This window comes from Cricetulus griseus (genome assembly GCF_003668045.3).
Source record: "Cricetulus griseus strain 17A/GY chromosome 1 unlocalized genomic scaffold, alternate assembly CriGri-PICRH-1.0 chr1_0, whole genome shotgun sequence".
NCBI classification, from domain to species: Eukaryota; Metazoa; Chordata; class Mammalia; order Rodentia; family Cricetidae; genus Cricetulus; species Cricetulus griseus.
Window position 1 is genome coordinate 255,641,254 of NW_023276806.1, and position 25,162 is coordinate 255,666,415.

Sequence of the window (25,162 nt, forward strand, 5' to 3'; positions counted from 1 at the left end):
ATGATGTTCGCCACTCAGCCGGGCACAGCCAAGACAAAGGAGATCACTGACAAAGTGAAATCTCAGCTCAAAGAGAAAGAAAATCAGAAGTTCACTGTCTTGAAAGCCATATCCTTCAGGTGACAGGAGGTGGCTGGCATCAATTTCTTTATCAAGGTTGATATTGGTGATGATAAATTTGTGCACTTGAGGGTGTTCAAAGCCCTCCCCCATGAAAACAAGCCCTTGACCCTGTCTTCCTACCAGACTAACAAAGAGCAACATGACAAGCTGAGCTTCTTCTGATTCTGCAGCCCCTTTGCCAAATACTTCACTATTTTATTGTGTTTGGGACCACCAAGTAAATATCCCTCTGTGAGGGAGGGGATGGAATTAGGCAGCCTCTTTTGTGATTCCCAAACTGCATTGTGCTTGTTTTCTTTCAAATAATTATTTTCAGAAAGCTACATATGATCTCTCTCTAAATATATATATTATCTTAAAGTCTATAAAAAGATAGGATTTCCCAGTTTTACTAGTACCTACTTAGAAATAGTGTAAGAGTAAACAGAGCTATTCCCTATAAAGAACACTGCCTACAATATATACTCAATATGTATTTACTATTAGGACTTGTAGTTTGAATAGGAACGCCCCCTTAGATCAATATATTTGAATGCTTGGTCATTAGGGAGTGGCACTGCTTGACAGGGATTAGAAAGTGTGGCCTTGTTGGAGTAGGTATAGCTTGGTTGGAAGAAGTGCATCACTATGGGTGGGTTTTGGGGTTTCAAATGCTCAATCTAGACCTAGAGTCTCTGCCTCTTCCTGCTGCTTTTGGATCCTATGTAGAACTCTGAGCTACTATTTCTGCCTGCATGCTCCCATACTCTCTGCCATGAGGATAAAGGACCAATAAACCTCTGAAAGTCTAAGCAATCCACAATTAAATGTTTTCTTTTTATATTTTTGGTTGTGAGCCTAGCCTTTAACGGCTGAGCCATCTCTCCAGCCCTAAATGTTTTCTTTTTATAAGACACCATAGTTATGGTGTCTCTTCACAGCAATAGAATACTGACTAAGACAGGACTGTTATAATGACTAGGGCTTGTGCCTACCTCTATATATGTCTCTCATTCTAGAACTAACCTAACTAAGTCCTTTCCAACTTGGGCTCAGGAAGATGACTCCAACAAAGAAGGGTGGCAATAAGAACGGCCATTCTGCCATAAATGAGGAGGTGTCCCAAGAATACACCATCAACATTCACAAGCACATGCATGGAATGAGCTTCAAGAAGCATGCCACTCAGGCACTCAAGAAATCCAGAAATTTGCTATGAAGGAGATGGGGACTCCAGATGTACACAGTCATACCAGGTAAAATAAGCAGTCTGGACCAAGGGAATGCTCTATATCATATTTGTGTTTGCTTGTCCAATAATGAGGATGAGGACTCTCCAAATAAGCTCTATACATTGGTAACATATGTGCTTTTTACCACATTCAAAAATCTAGTCAATGTGGATGAGAACTAACCCACTTAATGTCAAATAAAGTTGTAGAACAGCAAACAAAAAGGAAAAAGAAAATCAATAAAGTGATTTCCTTTGAATTTATTCAATTCTTTCCCTACATCTTCCTAACAATTCTGGATATCCCACTAACATCAATTTTTTTGACTCAACTTCCCATGGAAAAACTATTAATTTCACACAGACTATTTTTTGGGGACAGGATTTCTCTGTGTAGCCTGGTTGTCCTTCCTGGAACTTGATCTGTACATTAATCAGGCTGGCCTTGAACTCACAGAGATCCACCTGCCTCTGTCTCCTGAGTGATGGGATTAAAGGAATGCGCCACCACTGCAGGGTTAATTTCAAAGTCTTTTAAATTACTTATATCAAGTAGTCTTAACCAGAGCAAACTCTCCAGAGTGTCCCCACTGCTTACAGACTTACTTTTATTCTATGTGCACATGTACCATGTGTGCTTGCTATCTGCTGAGCCAGAAAAGGTCTTTGGATTCCCTGCAACTAGAGTTAAAGTTGTGGGCTACAATATTGGTGCTGGGAACTGAAGCTGGGGTCCTCTGGAAGAGCAGTAAGTTTTTAACTACTAAACCATCTCTCTAGACTGTTCAATTATATTTTTAAATGTTTTTATTATGTTTGTGTGAGTATATGCACATGCATGTACATGTGTGGAGGCCAGAGGACAACTTTTGAGAGTTGGTTCTCTCCTTCCACCATGTGAGTCATGGGGATTGAACTCAGATCATGCTTAGTGGCAAACACCTTTACCCACTGAGCCATCTCACTGGCCCAGTATAAGGTTCAATTATAACAAATATTCTTTCTATCTATCTATCTATCTATCTATCTATCTATCTATCTATCTATCTATCTATGTATCTATCATGTGTATATCCACATTTGCATGTGTGTCAGAGGACAACTTGCAGGAGTTGCTTCTCTTTCCAGCATATGGGTCCAAGGTACAAACTCGGGTTGTTAGGCTTGGTGGTATGTGCCTTTACCTGCTGAGCTATCTCACCAGCCCCATAATCACCAATGTTTTGTTTGGTTTGGTTTGGTTTTTGGAGACAGGATTTTTCTGTGTAGCAGTTCTGACCATTCAGGAACTAGTAGACCAGACTAGCCTTGATCTCACAGATATCCACCTGTTTCTTCAAAGGTGTGTGCCACTACCTCCTGACTAATAACAGATTAAAAAAAAAAAAAGATTTTGATTTTTAAAATTATGTGAATGGGGTGTTGTGTGTAATACATGAACCTGGATGCAAGTGCTCTCAGCAGCCAGAGGCCTCCTAGGGTTACAGACAGCTGTGAACTGCCCAGTGTAGGTGCTGGGGCCAAACTCAGGTCCCTCTCCAGGAGCAATGCCTCCTCTAATCACCAAGCCATCTTTCTCTCCCTCAATTATGATTGATTTTTAAACAAGGAAAATAAGTAGTTCCTTAAAGGCAAGAACTTAAGAGCAATAATAAAACTGTCACTGAAGGACACATAAAATATTTAACTCATAGACACAAGATGCTGACAGAAAAACATTTTCATATTTGTTTGAACAATAGTTTATTGAGTACACTACAAGGAGCAACAAGCTAGCAGTAATGAGAATTATCTGTAATTTTTTTTTTTTTAAGTGTGGTCCTTGGTAGTAAACCTAGGATCTAATGAACGCTAAGCAACAGTTCTACCACTGTGCCACACTTCCATACCCACAAAACTCTTCCTAACTCCTCTATGTTCCTTTACAATGTTTTTTGCTTACTTGGTGAGGTTAGCTTTCCCACGGGATTCACGAACTTGGGCCAGTAGAAGATCTGGACATAACTTCTTAGCATCGTCTGCCCACATGTTTCTAGTGACCCCAAACGCACGAGCTTCATAACTCACTGCAATAATTCTACAGTTAGAGGGGAGTAAAGGAAACAAAAATCAAAAATATTACATGATCTCAACAATGACAAACTTTAAGCAGAAGTAGGCTATAAACATATAATAAAATTAGAAATCATATAATAAAATTAGAAATTTTGTGACCACAGATGCTATTATTCAATCCCAGACACAGCAGTTCAGAAGTCTTAAAAACAAGACCTAGAACAGAACCATTGAGTTTCCATATATTAAAATACTTGTGGGGTCTGGGGTGATGGTTAAGAGTTTTTACCCGGGTTTGATCCCCAGCACCCAGATAGTAGCTTACAACCACCAGTAACTCCAATCCCAGCAGATCCAGCATCCTAGTTTGTCCTCTGTGGGTACTGTATGCAAGTGGTACACAGACATAGATGTGGACAAAACACACACACAAAAATTTTTTTTTAATACTAAGAGGGACTGGTGAGATGGTTCAGTCAGTAAAATGTCTGCCATGCAAGCAAGCAGATTTGAGTTGTAACCACCAGGACTCACAGAAACAGGTAGATCCCTGGGGCTTGCTGGCCAGCCAGCTTAACTGAATCAGAGATATGTGTGCGCGCGCGCGCACACACACACACACACACACACACACACACACACACACACACACACACACAATAATACGTACCCACCACCTTTCCATGATTTGTACTGTACGACTGCACAAGGTTTATTCCTCAAATGAGGATTTTGCCGTTGTTCCACTTGGACAAAAAAACAATCCATATCTACAAGAGCAACCACTCGATCCTGTCCAGTAGCCATTTATTTCTGGAAGACATTTTATAAACAGAAATATACTTAATCTAAAATATAAAAACAAAACAAAACAAAAACAAAAACAAAAAGAACCCCCATTGTGTTTCTACCACGTGTGGTAGGTACACATCTTTGACCTGAACAGGAGGTAGAGGCAGACAGATCTTCAGGTCTACACAGTGCGACATACCTTTTTTAAGTATTTTATTTTATTTTTTTTTAAAGATTCTATTTTATTTATTTATTATGTATACAACATTCTGCTTCCATGTATATCTGCACACCAGACTAGATCTCATAGCGGATGGTTGCGAGCCACCATGTGGTTGCTGGGAACTGTACTCAGGACCTCTGGAAGAGCAGTCAGTGCTCTTAACCTCTGAGCCATCTCTCCAGCCCATGAGACACACTTTTAATCCCAGCACTAGAGAGGAATTAAGGCAGGAGCTCCGTGCAATCTCAGGGCAGTCTGAGCTTTGGTGGATAGCATTGCAGTTGGCAGTCACGCTGACAGGACTGCCCTGCCCTCTCTTGTCTTAGTCTTGGTAGAGTTAAGAACTCACTAGTGGCTTGGCTGCTTCACTTTTCTGGTCTTCAGCTTGAACCCCAGAATCTGTCTCTGGGGTTTTTATTATTCAGGTTACAAGAAACAGATGAGTCTGGGAAGAAGGTGGAGTCAATGGAGATACCAGCCAGACACCAAGGAAGCAGGATTTGTGTAGAAAATGAAGTAACAAGCCATTAGCCACGTGGCAAAGCATAGATAAGGAATATGAGTTATGCTGGACTGTGGTAATGCACGCCTTTAGTCCCAGCACTGGGTCAGGAGTGGGGGGGGGCATGCAGAGGTAGGTGGATCTCTTTGAGTTCAAGGCCAGACTGGCCTACAGAGCTAGTTCTAGGACAGGCTCCAAAGCTACACAGAGAAACCCTGTCTTGAAAAACCAAAGAGGAAGAACGAAAGAAAGGAAGAAAGAAGGAAGGAAGGAGGAATATGGGTTAATTTAAATGTTAAGTTATCTAGTAACAAGTCTGTGTTATGGCTAAGCATGTACAATTAATATTAAGACTCTGAGTAGTTATTTCTGAAGCGTCTGCCAGGAAAGGAAAACTCCACTTACACACCTCCTCTAACAAGGCCACAGCTCTAATTCTTTCCAAACAGTTCCACTAACTAAGGACCAAGCATTCACATATGTACCTATGTGGGGGATCAGTGTCACTCAAATCACCAAAGTACCTAACAAAGGACTCAGTTCATGAGAAAATGAAAATGAAAACTATGCAGAACAAAACCCCACAATGTATACTAGGGAGCAAGGGCCAAAAGGTAATCTAGTTGGTAGACAGACACCCCCCCAGGTGTAAATTTAGGGGAAAAAGAAGAAAATTTTTCGTATCGATCAACCTAGGCTGAACACATTCAGGAAAAGTAAGTGCAATGTCTATATATAGACACTTCCCATCATTCTCTAAAAGATACAGTACTTACGTAGTACTTTTATTGTGCTAGGTATTATGATTTGAAGTATTTGGAAGAGGATGGGAGTTGTTATTCAGTGTTACAGCTCTTTCCTAGCATTCTCAAGACCACAACTTTGAACCTTATCAAGTGTGTGTGTGTGTGTGTGTGTGTGTGTGTGTGTGTGTGTGTATGCATGCATAGGTCATATGCAAATACTACATATGACATTTATGTAAGAGGCTCAAGCATCTGCAGACTGAGTATCCTGCAGACTGCAACAAGAATATTCTGGAATCAGACTTCCTGTAAATTTGGAAGGATGGTATATATACGTGTGTGTGTGTGTGTGTGTGTGTGTGTGTGTGTGTGTGTATTATCACAGCATTCATGAAAAATTGGGGGTGGCTGTAGGGGAAGCTGTAGCCATGCCTACTTAGGGCATGGTCTTGCAGGCGTGGTCAGGGTGATGTAGAGTGAGAGGTGGTTAGTGGTTGCGGCCGCAAGGCCGTATACTCTCTAAGATAAGCGCAGCCACTTTGTGACCTCTCTCCACTGCTGCCACCAACTGCTGCCAAACGCCACACCGAGTAGCTGAACGCCTGTGCCACCCGCTGGTCAAAGATAGTTACTGCATCTGGAGTAGAAATCTGGTAAAATTATGGCAGAATATTTATCATTTGCTAAAATTGGTAATATTTTTGCTTATTACATGAATTCAATGTTTAGGAGGATGCTAATTTGCCAATTACTGGCCTATATGCCATAATGGCAGCTAGCTTGCTGGTACAAATAATATTATTAGCCAGAGGACTCAGGAATAGGGACAAGGATAACCTCACCACCTACTTACAGGAAATAACAGCTTTATGCAATGAGGTTTTGGAGAACAGATTAGGTCAAACCACAATTGTGTAGCAAGTAAAACAGAAATTGGATGATAAGCTTGGCTCTGTGTCCAATACGCTAAAGACAGAGCTGTCTGTTACCCAAGATGAGATGCAGCATATTTACGATAAGATAAACACAGAGAGATCCTCCATGTCTGAGGCATTAGAGACTAGGCTGTCAGAGGACTGTGACAAACTAAATCATATCTGTAGCCAGCTAGAAACTCAGATAGGCTCGGTGACCCAGAAAATAGATGCAAAAGTGCAAAATACCCAGGATAGGGTTAAAGAATTGGACAATACCATTCAATCAATTATTGAAGCATCCAAGGTAGCAGAATACAAATTTGAGTCTAGATTTGAATGTTTGGAAGATAATTTACAGTACAGGGCTGACAGATTACATAGGTCCATACGGTCGATTGCTGAGGACTCAAAATCAGCAAATCATGACCTCGAATCTAGACTCCAATACCTAGAAGGCAGTTTCCATGCCATCCAGATGCTGCCTAAGGATGATCGTATTAAAGACCTAGAAAAACATGTAGATGAGCAGTTAGAGCAATTTACAGATTCACTAACTTGCTTGGAATCTTTTATGATTAAGGAGATTGAAACTTTTCAAAAGGATATCATTGCTAGGCTTAAAGATCATTGGGATGCCTCAGAAGCAGAATCACTCCAATCCCAGGCACCTACTCCACCCAGGTATCGTGACTATTCTTCTAAGGTTGTTACTCATACACCATTAGTGTACCCAGCTACCATGGTAGAAAAGCCAGCTTCTAAGAAACACCCTCATGGACAGATGGCTTATGAATGGCAACCTATACAGCTGAAGGATCTTAAGAATATTAAAGAATCAGTTGTCTCATATGGTCTCCATAGCCCATACATAAAACAGCTATTCATGGGCAACCTTTAACAGGGTGACACCCACAGATTGGGAATGATTGGTAGCAGCTGTACTTGAGAATTCATGCCAAATCCAGTGGAAGTCATTGGTGAGGGAAGAGAGGAAGCTCCTTGAGCATCAGGGCATAAAGGAAGGTTTTGAAGCCCCTCTAGATAAGATTCTTGGTGAGGGTATTTATGCTAACCCACAGGCTCAGGCTGAATATGATGACCATATACTGTCCCTATGCAGGAAAGCAGCATTAAATGCCTGGGATAAGGTTCGTGAGCCAGGAGAACGCCTAGAAACTTATACCAGAATAGAACAGGGACCTACAGAACAGTTCCAAGACTTCTTACAAAGGTTAACTAGGGCAGTAGAATTACAGGTAACAGATCCAGAAACAAGACAATCAATTATATATACAATAGCTTATGAAAATGCAAACCCAATATGCAAAAGAATACTTTTGCCTTTAAAGATCAGATCAGCTCCGCTAGAAGAATGGGTTTTGTATGCAGCCAACATTGACTATCATGTGCAAGATACTGGGGCTTGCGTAGGAGAAGCCATTTCAAAAGGTTTAAAAAGGCAACAGGAAATGAAAAGTTCTAGAGGTGAGGATGCAAGGGCTTGGGAAGGAGAAGCAGCTTACAGAGGTCAACATAGGTACCAAGAGGCTAGAGGTTACTACTACTATGAACCAGAACCTTGGGTAGGAAGAGCCTTCCCCTGGAGACCACGAAGGCACCAGGAACCTAGATGTTTCAGCTGTGGTAGAATGGGACATACTAAGAGAAATTGTAGACAAACAAATTCTAACAATGCCTCATACGGAATACTCAGATTAATATTCCTCCAGTGTCAGATACAAATTATGAACAATCTTTAGATAGTAGAAAAGATCTGGTAAGACGCTATGGAAAACGTTCACCAACCATCCATGCTGTACAGAAACTAAATACAAATGATAGACCTTCAAAGGAGCCAAAGGCCCCGCCATTGAAGTGGCTTACAGATGAACCTGTTTGGATAGGACAATGGCCTATGACCTCTGAGAAGCTAGAGGCTTTAGAAAAGTTAGTACAGGAACAGCTAGATGCTGGACATATAGAGGAATCTACCAGTTCTTGGAATTCTCCTGTATTTGTTATCAAAAAGAAGTCAGGTAAGTGGAGAATGCTGACAGACCTAAGAGCCATAAATAAGGTAATTCAACCAATGGGCTCTCTGCAACCTGGAATGCCATTAACTTCCTTCTCATACTCATTGATCTGAAAGACTGTTTTTTTCACAATACTATTACAGGAAAATGATAGAGAAAAATTTGCATTTACTGTACCAACTCGTAATAATTCACAGCCAGTTAGGAGATATCAGTGGAGGGTTTTGCCACAAGGAATGCTAAATAGTCCTACGTTGTGTCAGCACTTTGTACAGCAACCTTTGGAATAATTTGTAAGAAATTTTCACAATCTCTTGTTTACCATTACATGGATGACATTCTTTTATCAGATACCAATAAGGAAACTTTGGAACATATGTTTGAAATGGTGAAGGAAGTTCTACCTTGTTGGGGGTTACAGATTGCCCCAGAAAAGATACAAAGAGGATATTCTATTAACTATTTAGGTTACAAGATAGACTTACAAAGAATCAGACCTCAAAAGGTACAAATTAGGAGAGATCGTTATCAAACTCTTAATTCTCTTCAGGAATTATTAGGGGAAATTTCTCAATTACAGACGATTATTGGTGTAGAAGGACATGACATAAAGCATTTAAAAATGGCCCTTAAAGGTGATAAGGACCTAAATACTCCGAGAACATTATCTGCTGAAGCAGAAAAAGAATTACAATGGCTAGAAAACAGAATATTGGATGCGCATGTAGATCGGATAAACCTTAATTTAGACTGTATTCTGGTTATCTTGCCATCCAGAGAATACCCTTCTGGGATTCTGATCCAGAGGGAAGACACCATATTGGAGTGGATATTTCTGCCACATAAACAGAATAAAAAGTTAAAAAGACATATATAGAAAAGATTTCTGATTTGATTTTAAAGGGAAAATTAAGACTTCGTCAACTGACTAGAAAAGATCCAGCAGAAATTATAGTACCTTTACCTAATGAAGAAATTTCCTCCTTGTGGAAGGATAATGAATATTGGCAAATAGCTCTTTCTGACTTTTTGGAAACAATTAGCAACAATTATCTCAAAACTGACAGAATTAAATTCATAAAAAGTCTGGATTCTTCCACGTATTGTAAGACAAACTCCCATTTCTGGAGTTCTTACCTTCTACACTGATACCATCAAGTCAGGTAAGGCAGGTTATAAAGCAGGTGAGGTAAGTAAAGTAGTTCAAAGTTCATATACATCTGTACAGAAGGCAATTCTCATGGGGCTTATGGATTTTACAGAACCTCTTAATATAGTTACTGATTATACTATATACTGCATATTATTATCAATATGCAGAGAGAGTTGTGTTACACATTGAGACTGCAGAATTTGTTCCTGATAATACAGTATTAACCTCACTGTTTTTACAATTACAGGAAACAATCAGAAACAGAAGTAATCCTATATACATTACACATATCAGATCCCATACGGGTCTGCCAGGCCCACTAGCACAAGGCAATGATGAGATTGATCGTTTATTAATTGCAAGTGTGCTAGAAGCCTCAGAATTTCATAAGAAACATCATGTTAATAGCAAAGTTTTGAAAAAGGATTTCTCCATCACTTGGCAACAACCCAAGGAGATAGTGAGAAACTGTCCTACTTGTTCCTTTTATAATCAAACTCCATTGCCAGCAGGTTGTAATCCTAAGGGCATTCGGAGAAACGAGGTTTGGCAGATGGATGTCTTTCACTTTGCAGAATTTGGAAATTTGAAATATGCACATCATACTATAGACACATTCTCAGGGTTCCAATGGGCTACTGCTCTTAACTCTCAAAAAGCTGATTCTGTTATTACACACCTGCTAAAGGTGATGGCAGTTATGGGTATACCTGGACAAATAAAAACTGACAATGCTCCAGCATATGTCTCCACAAAATTGGAACAGTGTTTCAAATATTATAACATAAAGCATGTCACCGGTATACCACACAATCCTACAGGACAAGCAGTTGGGAGATGCTCAACAAACAAGCTTGGAAGACTAAACCCCCCAAACATAGGTTGCATAATGCTTTATTAACACTAAACTTTCTTAATGCCAATGAGAAAGGACAAACAGCTGCAGAAAGACACTGAACTATGGAGAAAACTGCTGAACTGAATCAGCCAGTATACTTCAAAGATGTACCAGCCTCTGTATGGAAACCAGGACATGTGTTAACGTTGGGGTAGGGGTTTTGCATTGGTTTACACAGGAGAAGAAAAACTTTGGATACCATCAAAGTTGATCAAGATTAAAAGTTGAAAAGGAAAAACCTCTCGATAAGGAGAAATGACAGGTATTTTACTAAGGCATATCTCATAAACTAAATAGAAATCCCCCAAAGGAAAGGGAAGTGTTTTGCTCTCATCTTCACAGACAAACTCATCTCCAAAAGGCAAAGGACACTGCATGGGTAGATACTTAAGAAGAGAAGGTAGCTATAACCATCAAACAAAAGGAATGTGCCATACGGTAAACTTTACAGCTGTCTCTCAGAGAACTCTATTTCTCTTTTTCTAGTCCCTATTCAAGTAAATCAATGCTGGATTTAGAGCTGGAATTGGCTTTCCTCCTCTAAAATCCAAGCACGTTACTTAACTAAACTTTAGAGTTTCTGTATTGTAGCAAGAAGCCAATTGATGTAATACAGAATAAGAGAAGAACTTGGGGACTGTCTTTGTCTTTTCTTGGCTCTTTCTCATAATCGTTACTCTCCCATGGTTGCCTTTCCCAGTATGTGTACATCACAAGCAAACATTTCTCTGCTAACTGTTTATGTTTGAGTCCCACACAGCCAATGAAGACCTGCCTGACAGCAAGCAATCCCTGGACACCCCTGAAAGAAAATGGGCCACACCTCCTCGACTGTACTGGATTCAACTAGCTCCATTTCAACTGACACTCCGGCCAGAGGTTCGGGTACTGACTTCATTCAAGTTGAGGATTTCAAGCAATACAATTCATTCAAGACTTTCACTATACTAACATTTCCTTCCTAAGGACCCCACAAGGATGTCATCATCCCATTTCAGCAGGAAGTAACTTGGAGAATGCTACGTCCCCTTTCCCCATTGTTGTCACTTAGGATAGCATATATACCTAGTTAGGGATCGCTTCCTATTGTTTATGGTTGGGATTGGAAGGAGGTGTTCAGGCTTGGACACCTCTTTCAGATGACTTTAGGGTTTAGTTAAAATAGATAGGATGTGACATAAGCAGATTGTTGTATCTTCTTATATTTCACCTTCATGATTTTAATTTTGGATACTTTACACTGTTAAGATTTAATCTTCTTCTAGACTAAAAGGGGAAGTGTAGTGGAACCTGTAGCCACGCCTACTTAGGGGCTGGCTATAGGCGTGGTCAGGGTGACGTAGAGTGAGAGGTGGTCAGGTGGTGGGGCACTTTCAGTTTCGCTTTCGGCTTGCTGTACAGACTGCTGCCACACTGGCTGGCTAGGTTGCTCTGTAAGTAAGGCTTTTCCCTATTAAAAACCCTTATATTTCTACTTGGCTCCATATTGGTAATTTTCCACTTTAGGTGGCAGTGAGACAGGGTCTCACTGTGTAGCTCTAGCTACCCTGTAACTCACTATGTAGACACCAGGCTGGACTAAAGGTGTTTGCTACAACAAAATGTTTATTTTAAAATACTTTTTTAAAGACATGGATATAGAGAATGGTGGCACACTTCTACAATTCTGGCACTAAAAAGGCTAAGGCAATAAGATTTTAACTTTAATGCCAGCCCGAGCTACATACAAAGAACTTTGATTCAAGAAGAACACACACACATAAATGAAGAGAATACTATGTAAATACTCTGTTTCTCTGCAAAATTTCACTAACCAAGAATTTTCAATAGATGCTACCTGTGACTACTTTGTGATGCTCAGTCGTTTCCTATTTGTGTAATTTCTTTTTTGTTTTGAGTAGTTCTTTTATATCTTTCTTTCCCCCTTTATTTATTTTTAAAAGACAGAATGTCATGTAGCCAAATTCACCTCAAAACTAGCTTTGTAGCCACAAATGGCCTAGAACTCCTTGATCCTCCTGCTAAATGCTGAGATTACAAGTACATGCCAAGAGAGAGGCCTGCGCCTCAGGAAGCAGCGAGCTTCCAGCAGTGAGGTAAGAAGTTCTTCTGGGAAAGTGCACCTGTGTCCCAGCCAGCATCCAATGACATTTCTTAGTAAGAGATACCACACTGCTGTAGTGACTACCAGAAGCTCATCCCTGTATTTACCTAGAGGAGCAATGTGACCCTGCTTCTACCTGGAAGAGCAATAACCAGAGCTGTGACCCCCACCTACACCTCCAGGAGTTAACATCTGAGTACTGGAACTTCTTCCACCTGGAGGAGTGTGGGGGACCGAATATCCCTGTTATGGAATATTCTGGGATCCAGGCCTGGCTAACATAAACAGTGATGGCGCCAGGAAACTCCGAGTCACCATTGCATTGTTAATTAACACTAGGATGTAACTATTTACCGTGGCTGAAGGTGATATGCCTCCTAATTTGCATCTCTGTAGCTTAAGCCTTGAGTAGGCCCATACCTGGGCTCAAGACTCTGCCTGCTTGACCAAGAGTTGTTTAGGCAACAGAATCACTTGATGTTAGCGATATGCATTGTGAAAGATGCTTCCTGATGTTACCCCTGCCCCTTAGAGGACTATTTAAATGGAACTCTCAATAAACTGGGGCTGCTAGGCATCAGCTGGGAGCCCTCCTGAGATGATATGGTGTTTCCTGTCTCATCATTAGCGTCCTTGGGTAATTAAACTTCCCTAGTCCACACATCTCCACTCAGAAATGGACCCGGGACTGTACGGCTGGTTGGTTCCTGTCCACAGTCCTGAAGACATTGGTCCAGAACAATTGGCGCCCAACGTGGGGCTGAGTACGTGGGGGGAGGGGACAGATGTGATGGACACCGCAGAAAAATAGAAGAAAAGCGTGCATAGAAAGAAATGATCAAGTGCCGTGAGTGAATGACGTTAGATCAGGAGTAAAATTGTATATAACTGTAAATATGGGACTAAGAAGTAGCAAGCAGGTGATGGTGCAGTCAGCAAGATTTTGAAAACTAAAGGAACAGAAGTTGACCATCAATGCATACAGAATTTTGTAGAATTTGTAAAGCAGACATGGCCTGAGTTTCCCGAACATGGGAATATAGATTCCAACTTATGGAATGAGGTCGGATTGAGAATCCAAAAACATTATTATGAACAGGGGCCTGAAAGTGTATCTACAGATACTCTTTGGTTATGGACAATTATAAGGGAGAGCTTAGAATCAGGCACTAAGCTACAGGGGATATACGCCTCAGAACCAGTTAGCAGGGTGACGAGACCCTCCATCCCTACTAAAGAAAGAAGCATATGTAGAGAAAGATGATTGGCAGAGGTATGAGGAGAGAGTTACTGAACACCAGGACAAAGAGTCTTCATTTCCGACTAGGAATGCAGATGAGCAGAAACCTAAAGGTAGGATGCAGCAAGAACTAAGAGGCTTGAAAGACTTAGTGGAATCCCTCTCACAAGAGGTGAAAACCTTGCAGGTTTCCTCAGGTCAGAGAAAGGTGCCTTTGTCTGCAATTGCAGCAAACACAGAACAGCCCAAGTTGCAAGCATCCCTCAAGCCAGGACAGGCAGCGGCAGCATGGCAGATGTCTCCAGTGCAGGCTATCATTAGAGAGGCAGGTGACAGAGGAGAGGACATACAAGGGTTTAGGACATTCCCTACATTGGAGGTCACAGGTGATCTAGGGAACATAAGCAGGAAGCATGCGCCGATACAGTTTAAGCAGCTCAAGGAACTTAAGATGGTCTGTATCCAGTATGGACCAACGGCAATTTTTACCCAGAGGCTGGTAGAGAATATGGCTATGGAAGCTCTGCCCCCAGGGGATTGGAAGCAGATAGCCAAAGCCTGCCTGTCTGGGGGAGATTATCTGTTGTGGAAGACAGAGTTTGCAGACCAGTGTCAGGTCGCAGCTGAGAAAAATAGTGCTTAAGGATTTCCTGTTTCTTATGAGATGCTCACTGATAAAGTGGAGTACAAGAATATAGATCAGCAATTAAATTTTGAGGTATCAGTGTACACACAGATTGCCGCGGCGGCCAAAAGAGCTTGGATTTGAGAAAAGTTAATGACCATGTAGCCGATGGGAGCACTACAGCCAGGATTACCCATTCCTGCAGCTGTACCAAAGGGTACTTATAAGATTTTTGTGGACTTAAAAGATTGTTTTTATACTATTCCCCTGGCTCCTCAGGACTGTCATAGGTTTGCATTTAGCGTTCCTTCAGTTAATTTTAAAGAGCCCATAAGGAGGTGCCATTGGAAGGTTTTACCCCAGGGCATGGCCAATAATGCAACTTTGTCTCAAGCTATACAAAAGTTTGTCTCAAGCTATACATACAAATGGTTAGGGACAGATTTCCACAGGTCCATATTGTTCATTATATAGATGATATTTTACCTGCCCATAAATATGAAGAGATTCTGCTCGAGACATATGGACAGCTACAACAAAGTCTCAAGAGAGCAGACTTAGTGATTGCTCCAGGGAAGGTACAGAGACAGCCACCTTTTCAATATTTGGGTCATATGTTATATCCTAAAGAGATTAGACCTCAGAAGTTAGAGATTAGAAAAGATAGCTTACGGTCCTTAAATGACTTTCAAAAATTAATAGGGAATATTCAATAGTTATGCCCTTTTGTAAGAGAGCCTACTGGTGATTTGAAACTGCTCTATGATATTTTAAACGGAGACAGTGATCCAAATTCACCTAGAAAGCTAACAGAGGAAGGTAAAAGAGTCCTGCTACAATTGGAGGAGGCAATTCAGCATCAACAAATATGTTATATTGACTATGCAAAGCCATGAGAGGCTATGTACTTCCCACAAGGCATAGTCCGACTTCCGTTCTATGGCAGGAGGGACCATTACTCTGGCTACACCTTCTGGTCTCGCCAGCCAAAGTATTAGACCCTTATTTTGAAGCAATAGCCTGCATGGTACAAAAATGCCATGTGGAATCTAGGAAGTATTTTGGCAAAGAGCCAAATATAATACATGTCCCTTATACCAAGCAACAGGTTAATTGGTTATTCCAAAACAATGATTCATGGGCGATTGCTTTTGCTCAGTTTTCAGGGAGATTTGATAATCAGTTTCCAGGTCATGGACTGTTACAATTTACGCTAATACATACTTTTACATTTCCAAAAATTGTTAAAAGCAATCCTATAAAAAATGCTATGTTAGTTTTTACTGATGGCTCGTCCAATGGGAGAGCCACCTATATTATTGATGGAAAGAAATATGTGGAGCAGACAACTCTGGCTTCAGCTCAAATAGTCGAATTGCCAGCTGTTGCAATGGTCTTTCAGCTCCTAGTAAATAATTCATTTAATTTGTACACTGACAGTCATTATGTTTTTAAGGCTCTCCAGGTAATAGAGACAGTTCCATACATAGGGTCTAGTAATAATCAAGTCCAAATTCAAAATGCAATTCACCTGAGAAAATTGCCATGTTTTGTGGGTCACATAAGAGCCCACTCGAACATTCCAGGGCCACTAGCCAAAGGAAACAGATCTGCAGATGAACTAACAAAACTAGTTACTCTGTCTCAGGTAGAGAGAGCAAGGCAGTCTCATAACTTTCACCATCAGAATAGCAGGAGTTTGAGAAAATAATTCGACCTGACCAGAGAGACTGCTCGCCAAATCATTAAACAATGTGGAATATGCCTACAATATCTACCTGTGGCTAATTTAGGAATGAATCCCCGAGGCCTGCTCCCCAACCATTTATGGCAAATGGATGTAACTCACATTTCGGAGTTTGGCAGGTTGAAATACATGCACATGGCAATTGACACGTATTCGGGTTTCTTAATGGCCACCCCACAAACAGGAGAGGCCACCAGACATGTCATAAGTCACTGTTTAAGATGTTTTGCTTACATGGGAGTGCCAAAAGTTATAAAAACAGATAATGGGTCTGGATATACCAACAAAGCGTTCCAGCAATTTTGTGCTCAATGGAAAGTTGATCACAAAACAGGCATTCCTTATAATCCCCAAGGACAAGGAATAATAGAGGTGGCCCATAGTGCCCTAAAAACACAGCTAAAAAAGATAAAAAAATGGGGAGCTGTGCCCTCAGTCTCCACATGATGTGTTAAACCAGGCACTGTTTATCTTAAACTTTTTAAATATGGATGCCAATGAGCAATCTGCTACAGACAGATTCTGGCATGATGGAACTCGAGCAAATTTTGCTCAGGTCAAATGGAGAGATCCCTGTACCAGACAATGGAGGGGACCCGACCCCATAATTATCTGGGGTCGAGGGCAAGTCTATGTTTTCTCGAAGGAGGACAATGAGGCGCGCTGGCTACCGGAAAGATTGGTGAGATGTGTGGAACAGAGAAAAACGGGACTTGGGCCCACAGGAGACCGTGTGAACCAGCTGGAATGAAACACTGGACCTGTGTTCCTAAACCTTGAAGACATCCAAGCTACAGCCGGAGAAAGAAAGGAGACACACCCAGTTCCAGATGCTTTCCAGAGTTCCAGCTTCCCTACAGACGGACTACATACACCTCTAAATCCTCAAATGCTCGTTCCGGAGCAGGCTAAGGACTCAACAACACACAGCTTGCTTGCTTTCCACTAACAGACACACAAAACTATTTTGCCAGTTTTCCCATTGGGGGAAAGGACCCATTTAGGACAGTCAGATACTGGCATAAACCAGAATGGCAGAAGCTCCTCCACAATGCTTAAACAGAAACGGACAAAGAGACTTTTTAGTTAACTTTCAAAGACTGATATTACAAACCTGATGTTAGGACTTCGGACTCTAAGCAAATGATAGAAAAATTTGGAGGGGCATTAAGTCCCAGGCAGGGAATAAAGAAAAAAATTAGAATTATAAAATTGTTCACACCCCACAGATTATGAGAATATCTAATTGTCTTTTGATTGCTTGTAACTCACCCTAATGTATGTTAATGATGAAATTGTTAAATGTTTATATTCTTACTATATGTGTTATAAAAATGTTATTAGAAACTAAAAGTCAAAGTTCATTCTTACAGAAATGTAATGTGCAGTTTGCAGCCTTAGGATAGAAGTATGTTTTAGGGAGCAAACTTTTATAAGGTCCATATCAGAGGCATTGCCACAGAGATTTTAAAAAGGCCATTTTTAACATATAAATACCTTAATCCGCAGGAGAAGGATTACAGCCGAGAGAGCTAAGATACTAGTCTCCTGGAGGTTTCTTGGTGATTCAGAACGCTTGAAGCAGGACTATGGCACATCTCCCACTAACCTCATTTGTTTTACAGAGGCTGGTTTCAGCCAAAGACGGGTACAGTTTTTCTTGCCTTCAAGGAATTCCTAAGACAGACCACGCATGATGGAATGCATGATTCCATGACGGGCACCCCTGGTAGGTTGAAGGGAACCCCCTAAGGCGCAGTCATCTGTCCTGATGCAGAAGCACAGGTTTCTTTTTATTAATTTAAGAGAGAGGAGAGGAGCAATCACCAGAGCCACAGCCCTCAACTACACCAAGAGCAGGAAGAGGGATCCTTTGAAGCAGAGGCTTCACATATACTGATTGGAGGAAGAAGTGGGTAGACAACAAGGTGAGAGTCACTCAACAACATAAAGAGCAGTACAGCACCACCAGACACTAGTGGAGCTACAACAGCAAGACCTGAACATCCAATGCAGATGAACCAGAAGGAAACCACCTTAAAAATAACTTTATGAAGATGTTTGAGACCCTTAATGAGGAAAAGAAAAATCCCCTTAAAGAAATGGAGGAAAAGACAAAAATGGAAGAAATCAATAAATACCTTAAAGAAAACCAAGAAAAAGCAATCAAGTCCAACACTTGAAAATTGAAATAGAGGCAATAAAGGAAACACAAAACAAGGGAATTCTGGAATTGAAAAAACAGAGTAAATCATCAGGAACCACAAATGCATAAACAACAGAATTCAAGAGATGGAAGAGAGAATCTCAGGTATTGAAGACACAATAGAGGAAATAGATTCAGCAGTCAAAGAAAACCTTAAATCCAACAAATCCCTAACACAAAATATACAGGAAATCTGCGACGCCATGAAAAGACAAAACCTAAGAATAATAGGGATAGAGGAAGGAGAAGTCCAGCTCAAAGGCACAGAAAATACATCCAACAAAATCATAGAGGAAACTTTCCCAAACTAAAGAAGGAAATGCCTATGAAGATACAAGAAGCTTACAGAACACCAAATAGACTGGACCCCCCAAAAAACTCCCCTCGCCACATAATAGTCAAAACATAAAACGCACAGAATAAAGAAAGAATATTAAGAGTTGTGAAGGAAAAAGGCCAAGTAACCTACAAGGGCAGACCCATCAGAATAACATCGGTACTTCTCAAGAGAAACGATGAAAGCCGGAATGGTGAGGCATTATGCAGACACTAAAGAGACCACGAATGCCAGCCCAGAATAATATACTCAGCAAAACTTTCTTCTTCCTTCCTTTCTTTCTTTTTTGGTTTTTCGAGACAGGGTTTCTCTGTGCCTCCCAAATGCTGGGACTAAAGGCGTGAGCCACCACCTCGTAGCCACTAACTCTTATAACTTAAGATTAACCCATAATTCTTATCTATGTTTAGCCATGTGGCATGGACATTTTCTCAGTGAAACATTCTCATATTTCTTTCTCTGCACCTGGCTGGTGACTGTGTCTCTGCCTTTCCTCTTCCCAGAATTCTCCTAGTCTGGTAGCCCCACCTATATATACTACCTGCCTGGCCAGTCAGCGGTTTAAGCCAATACGAGTGACAAAACTTTACAGTGAACAAGAGCATTATCCCAAGTAACTCAACAGATACAAATAAATTGGAATAACCCTATGTATCTTATCAGATCACCATGGCTTACAGTTAGAATTAAACAGCAACATTAATTTCAGAAAGCCCACAAACACATGGAAATTGAACAATGTTCAATTGAATCACCACTGGGTCAAGGAAGAAATAAAGAAATTAAAGACTTCCTAAATTTCAATGAAAATGACAGCACAACATACCCAAACTTATGGGACACAGTGAAAGCAGTGCTAAGAGGAATTTTCATAGCTCTAAATGCCCACATAAAGAAGCTGGAGAAATCCCATACTAACGAATCAACAGAACTGAAAGCTCTAGAACATAAAGAAGCAAATTAACCAGGAGGAGTAGATGGCTTGAAATAATCAAATTGAGAGCTGAAATCAATACAATAGAAACAAAAGCCAGGTGGTGGTGGTGCATGCCTTTAATCCCAGCACTTGGAAAGCAAAGGCAGGATCTCTGTGAGTTCAAGGCCAACCTAGTCTACAGAGTGAGTGCCAGGACAGGCTCAAAAGCTATAGAGAAACCCTGTCTCAAACAAACAAAAAAGAAAAAAAAATCAATGAGACAAAGAGTTGGTTCTTCAAGAAAATTAACAAGATGGACAAATCCTTATTCAAACTAACCAAAAGGCAGAAAATATCCAAAATAACAAAATCAGAAATGAAAAGCAGGACACAACCACAGACACAGGAAATCCAGAGAATCATCAGATCACACTTCAAAAACCTGTATGCCACAAAATTGGAAATCTTTAAGGAGACGCACAATTTTCTGGGTAAGTACCACATACCAAAATTAAATCAAGACCAGATAAACAAATAGACCTATAACCCCTAAGGAAATAGAAACAGTCATCAAAGGGCTTCAACCAAAAACAGTCGAGGACCATATGGTTTCAGATAGATTTCTATCAGAATTTCAAAGAAGAACTAATACAAATACTCCTCAAATTATTCCACACAATAAAAACAGAAGGAACACTGCCAAACTGTTTTTATGAGGCTGCAGTTACCCTGATATACAAACCACACAAGACACAACTAAGATAGAGAATTACAGACCAATGTCTCTCATGAACATTGATGCAAAAATACTTAATAAAATACTGGCAAACTGAATCCAAGAACACATCAGAAACATTCCCTATGATCAAGTAGGTTTCATCCCAGAGATAGATCAACATACGAAAATCCCTTAAAGTAATCCATCATATAAACAAACTGAAAGGAAAAAAAAAAACCCACATGATCATCTTATTAGATGCTGAAAAAGCCTTCGACAAAATCCAATATCCCTTCATGATGAAGGTTCTGGAGAGAACAGGGGTACAAGGAACATTCTTAAACATAATAAAGGCAATATACAGCAAGCCAACAGCCAACATCAAACTAAATGGAGAAAAACTGAAAACACAATTCCACTAAAATCAGGAACAAGACAAGGCTGTCCACTCTCTCCATATCTATTCAATATAGTACTTAAAATACTAGCTAGCTAGAGCAACAAGACAACAAAAGGAGATCAAAGGTATACAAATGGGAAAGGAAAAAATCAAATTTTCTCTATTTGCAAATGACATGATAGTATATATAAGTTATACCAAAAATTCTACCAGGGAACCCCTACAGCTTTTTAATGTAGCAGGGTACAAGATTAACAACAACAACAAAAAAAATCAGTAGCCCTCCTATATATAGATGATAAACGGGCTGAGAAAGAAATCAGAGAAACATCACCCTTCACAATAGCTACAAACAACATAAAATATCTTGTAATAACTAATCAAACAAGTGAAAGACCTGAATGACAAGAATTTTAAGTATTTGAAGAATGAAATTGAAGAGGATATCAGAAAATGGAAAGATCTCCCATGCTCATAGATAAGTAGGATTAACATAGTAAAAATGGCAATCCTACCAAAAGTAATCTAGAGATTACATGCATTACTCATCAAAATCCCAGCACAATTCTTCACAGACCTCCAAAGAACAATACTAAACTCATATGGAAAAACAAAAATCCCCCGGATAGCCAAAAACAACCCTGTACAATAAAGGAACATCTGGAGGCATCACAAAACCTGACTTCAAGCTCTATTATAGAGCTATAGTAATGAAAACAGCTTGGTATTGACAAAAAAAAAAAACAGACAGGTGGACCAATGGAATCGAATCGAAGACCCTGATATTAACCCACACACCTATGAACACCCGATCTTTGACTAAGAAGCTAAAAATATAAACTGGAAAAAAGAAAGCATCTTCAACAAATGGTGCTGGTATAACTGGAGGTCAATATGTAGAAGACTGCAAATAGATCCATATCCATTGCCACGCACAAAACTCAAGTCCAATGGATCAAACATTAAATCCATAACATAAATCCATCCACACTGAACTGCACAGAAGAGAAAGTAGGAAGTACCCACTTTGTATGCATTAGTACAGGAGAACAATTCCTAAATGTAACACCAGTAACACATGCACTAAGAGCAACAGTTAATAAATGGGACCTCCTGAAACTGAGAAGCTTCTGTAAAACAAAGGACACAGTCAGCAAGACAAAACAGCTCCCTACAGAATGGGAAAAGATCTTCACCAACCCCACATCTGACAGAGGGCTGATCTCCAAAATATACAAAGAACTCAAAAAACTAGACATCAAACTACCCAATAATCCAATGTAAAACATGGGGTACAGATCTAAACAGAGAATTCTCAACAGAACAATCTCAAATGACAGAAAGACACTTAAGGAAATGCTCAACATCTTTAGTCATCAGGGAAATGCAAATCAAAACCCCTCTGAGATCCCATCTTGCACCAATTAGAATTACTAAGATTAAAAACTCTGACGACTGTTATGCTGGAGAGGATGTGGAATAAGAGGAACACTCTTCCACTGCTGGTGGGAGTGCAAACTTGTACAGAGCTATGGAAACCAGTATGTCAATTTCTTAGAAAATTAGGAATCAACCTACCTCAAGACCCTGCAATACGACTTTTGGGCATATACCCAAAGGAGGCACACTCACACCACAAGGACATTTGCTCAACTATGTTCACAGCAGCTATATTCATAATAGCCGGAACTTGGAAACAACCTAGATGTCCCTCAACAGAAGAATGGATAAGGAAAATGAGGAAAATTTACACAATGTACCAATGGAGTACTACTCGGTGGTAAGAAACAATGGCATATTTAAATTTGCAAGCAAATAGACAGAACTAGAAAAAAAAAACACCCTGAGTGAGGTAATGCAGGCCCAGAAAGACAAATATAGTACTATTCACTCATAATTGAATACCAGCCATAAAGCAAACACAGCCTACAATCCACAACCCCAGAGAAGCTAGATCCATCTTCCAGAAACAATGGAAGCAGATGTGAAGATCTATAACTAACCATTTGGCCAATCTCCTGGAATACAATCGAATTGAGGGAGGATCAATATTATGAACAAAGGAGTCAAGACCATGATGGGGAAATCTACAGAATCAGCTGACCAGAGCCACTAAGAGATCATTGACTCTACACTGTCAACTGGGGAACCGGCACAGGACTGAACAAGGACCCCTGAATACAGCTGACAATGGTATGGCATGGGCAGTATATGAAGCCATTGGCAATGGGACTAAGATCTAACTATTATGCATAAACTGACTTTGTGGAGCCCACCATGCTCAGCCTGGACACGGGGTGGGGTGGGGGGGGTGGGGTGGGGGGTGGCGGCTGCACACACACCTTGGTTCTGCCTCAGTGAGGTAATGGGACAGACTTAGTTGATATCCCAGGGAACTCTTTTTTTTTTTTTTTTTAGATTTTATTTATTTGGGGCTGGAGAGATGGCTCAGCGGTTAAGCGTACTGACTGCTCTTCCAGAGGTCCTGAGTTCAATTCCCAGCAACCACATGGTGGCTTACATATACCTTGAATGAGATATGGTACCCTCTGCTGGCATGCAGGCAGAAGACTGTATACATAATAAATAAAACCTCTAAAAAAATTTATTTATTTATTATGTATACAACATTCTGCTTCCATGTATATCTGCACACCAGAAGAGGGCATCAAATCTCATAATGAATGGTTGTGAGCCAACATGTGGTTGCTGGGAAATTGAACTCAGGACCGCTGGAAGAGCAGTCAGTGCTCTTAACCTCTGAGCCATCTCTCCAGCCCCTCCAGGGAACTCTTTACCCTCCCTGAGGAGCAGAAGGAAGGAAATTGGGATTGGAATGTAAAGAGAAATAAAACAGAAAGAAGAAGTACATGCCACCATTGTCAAAGGCATCATGATTTTTAAAAGTTCTCAAGGCCATTCAAGTATGCAGAAGCTTTGCATGCCACTGGCCTATCATTAAAAAATACTTTCAGAGAAACACAGGAAATTCATGATTTAAATACAAGAAACAGGTTATATAGATGAGTGAACACCTAACTGTAACTTAAAAAAAATTCTTTTCAAATGAACATTCACCTTGAAAACAGTGCCAAGCAACAACTACAAAGCTACAGTATTAATGTAAAAAAATGATTTTTAAATCGGAATGTTCAAGGCATTAAGTCGCTACAAATCCAACTAATCACTCAGCTAAAACAAAGTGATCTTAGGTTAAAAACCCTTAAGTCAGGCATCTCTTTGTTTTGAAGAGGATTTTCTGTTATACTATAAGATAAAGCCCCCCCCAATGGCAAAAATAATGTCACAATCAATATAGGGAAGAACCATATTCGATATAAATATCAGAGGTAAAACAAGGAGCTGTGATTTAAGGGCAGCAAGCATTTACTAAGTAGAAAAAAAAAACTCTCAAAAAACATACACAGGATAATACTATGAAGCTGCTAAGCCTTTCAGTTTGTATGTTCCTTTTGTATTTAATGTATGTATGGGCGTAAAATCAACGCGGTGCGGAAACTTTGCCTCCGAAGGATTACATTAATTTGGGTTTACCCCTACCCCAGTTTTGGGTTTTGTTTTCTTGAAGCAAACCCGAAGCCATCCTACCGCCTCAGGCTCCCAGAGGCGTAGCGGCAAGGCGTTTAAAATCATTTCGGTTTATTCCATTGTTTACAAAACACATTTGGAGTGGGGTCACGTAGTAACACGCGCAAGAAGATATGTACAGGTGAGGAGGATGGCTTCAGTCACAAGAAAAGGATTCTTTCTACAAGGAGACAGTTTGAGGGCCTTCTCTCCCCGTTAGCATGTTTCCATTTCGGCCCAGGGTACCCTCAGTCCCTCCAAGTAAAACCAAAGGCCAAGGCCACGGAAGCAACGCGACACAGCCATTCCGAGCCGCGTTTTAATGTCCTTACCGCCCGCGGCGACAGACACCTGTCAAAACTGTCCGGCGCGAGGCTGAGGGCTCCGAGCCGACTTCGCGGGAAGGAAAAGGACGGCGTCTGGACAGTCTCGCCGCCTTCCCAGGAGCAGGTCGGTGGCTCCGAGAGAGACTCAACGCCCGTGACGACGGAGAACCGGGCCGGCAACCCCAGGATCCCGCCGAGCGACAGCACTCACAGCCCGAAGGTCCCGCCGCACCCCACTGCGAGCCCAGACAGATTTCAGCACCGCGCGCAGCGAGGGACGGTTGACGCGCCTGCGCACCGCGG

The 25,162-nt window shown here is 40.8% G+C and overlaps 1 long non-coding RNA gene and 1 pseudogene across 1 annotated transcript; one reads left to right on the forward strand and one right to left on the reverse strand.

Moving 5' to 3' along the window:
* LOC118238017 lies at positions 1-285 on the forward strand (annotated as a pseudogene).
* A 2,753-nt stretch (positions 286-3,038) lies between these two features.
* On the reverse strand, positions 3,039-25,128 carry LOC118239475. Its single transcript, XR_004771714.1, has 3 exons — positions 24,866-25,128; positions 4,059-4,201; positions 3,039-3,410 (listed from the first exon to the last, which is right to left on the reverse strand). It is a non-coding gene; the product is annotated as an uncharacterized LOC118239475 (long non-coding RNA).
* Between the last annotated feature and the right edge of the window lie 34 nt (positions 25,129-25,162).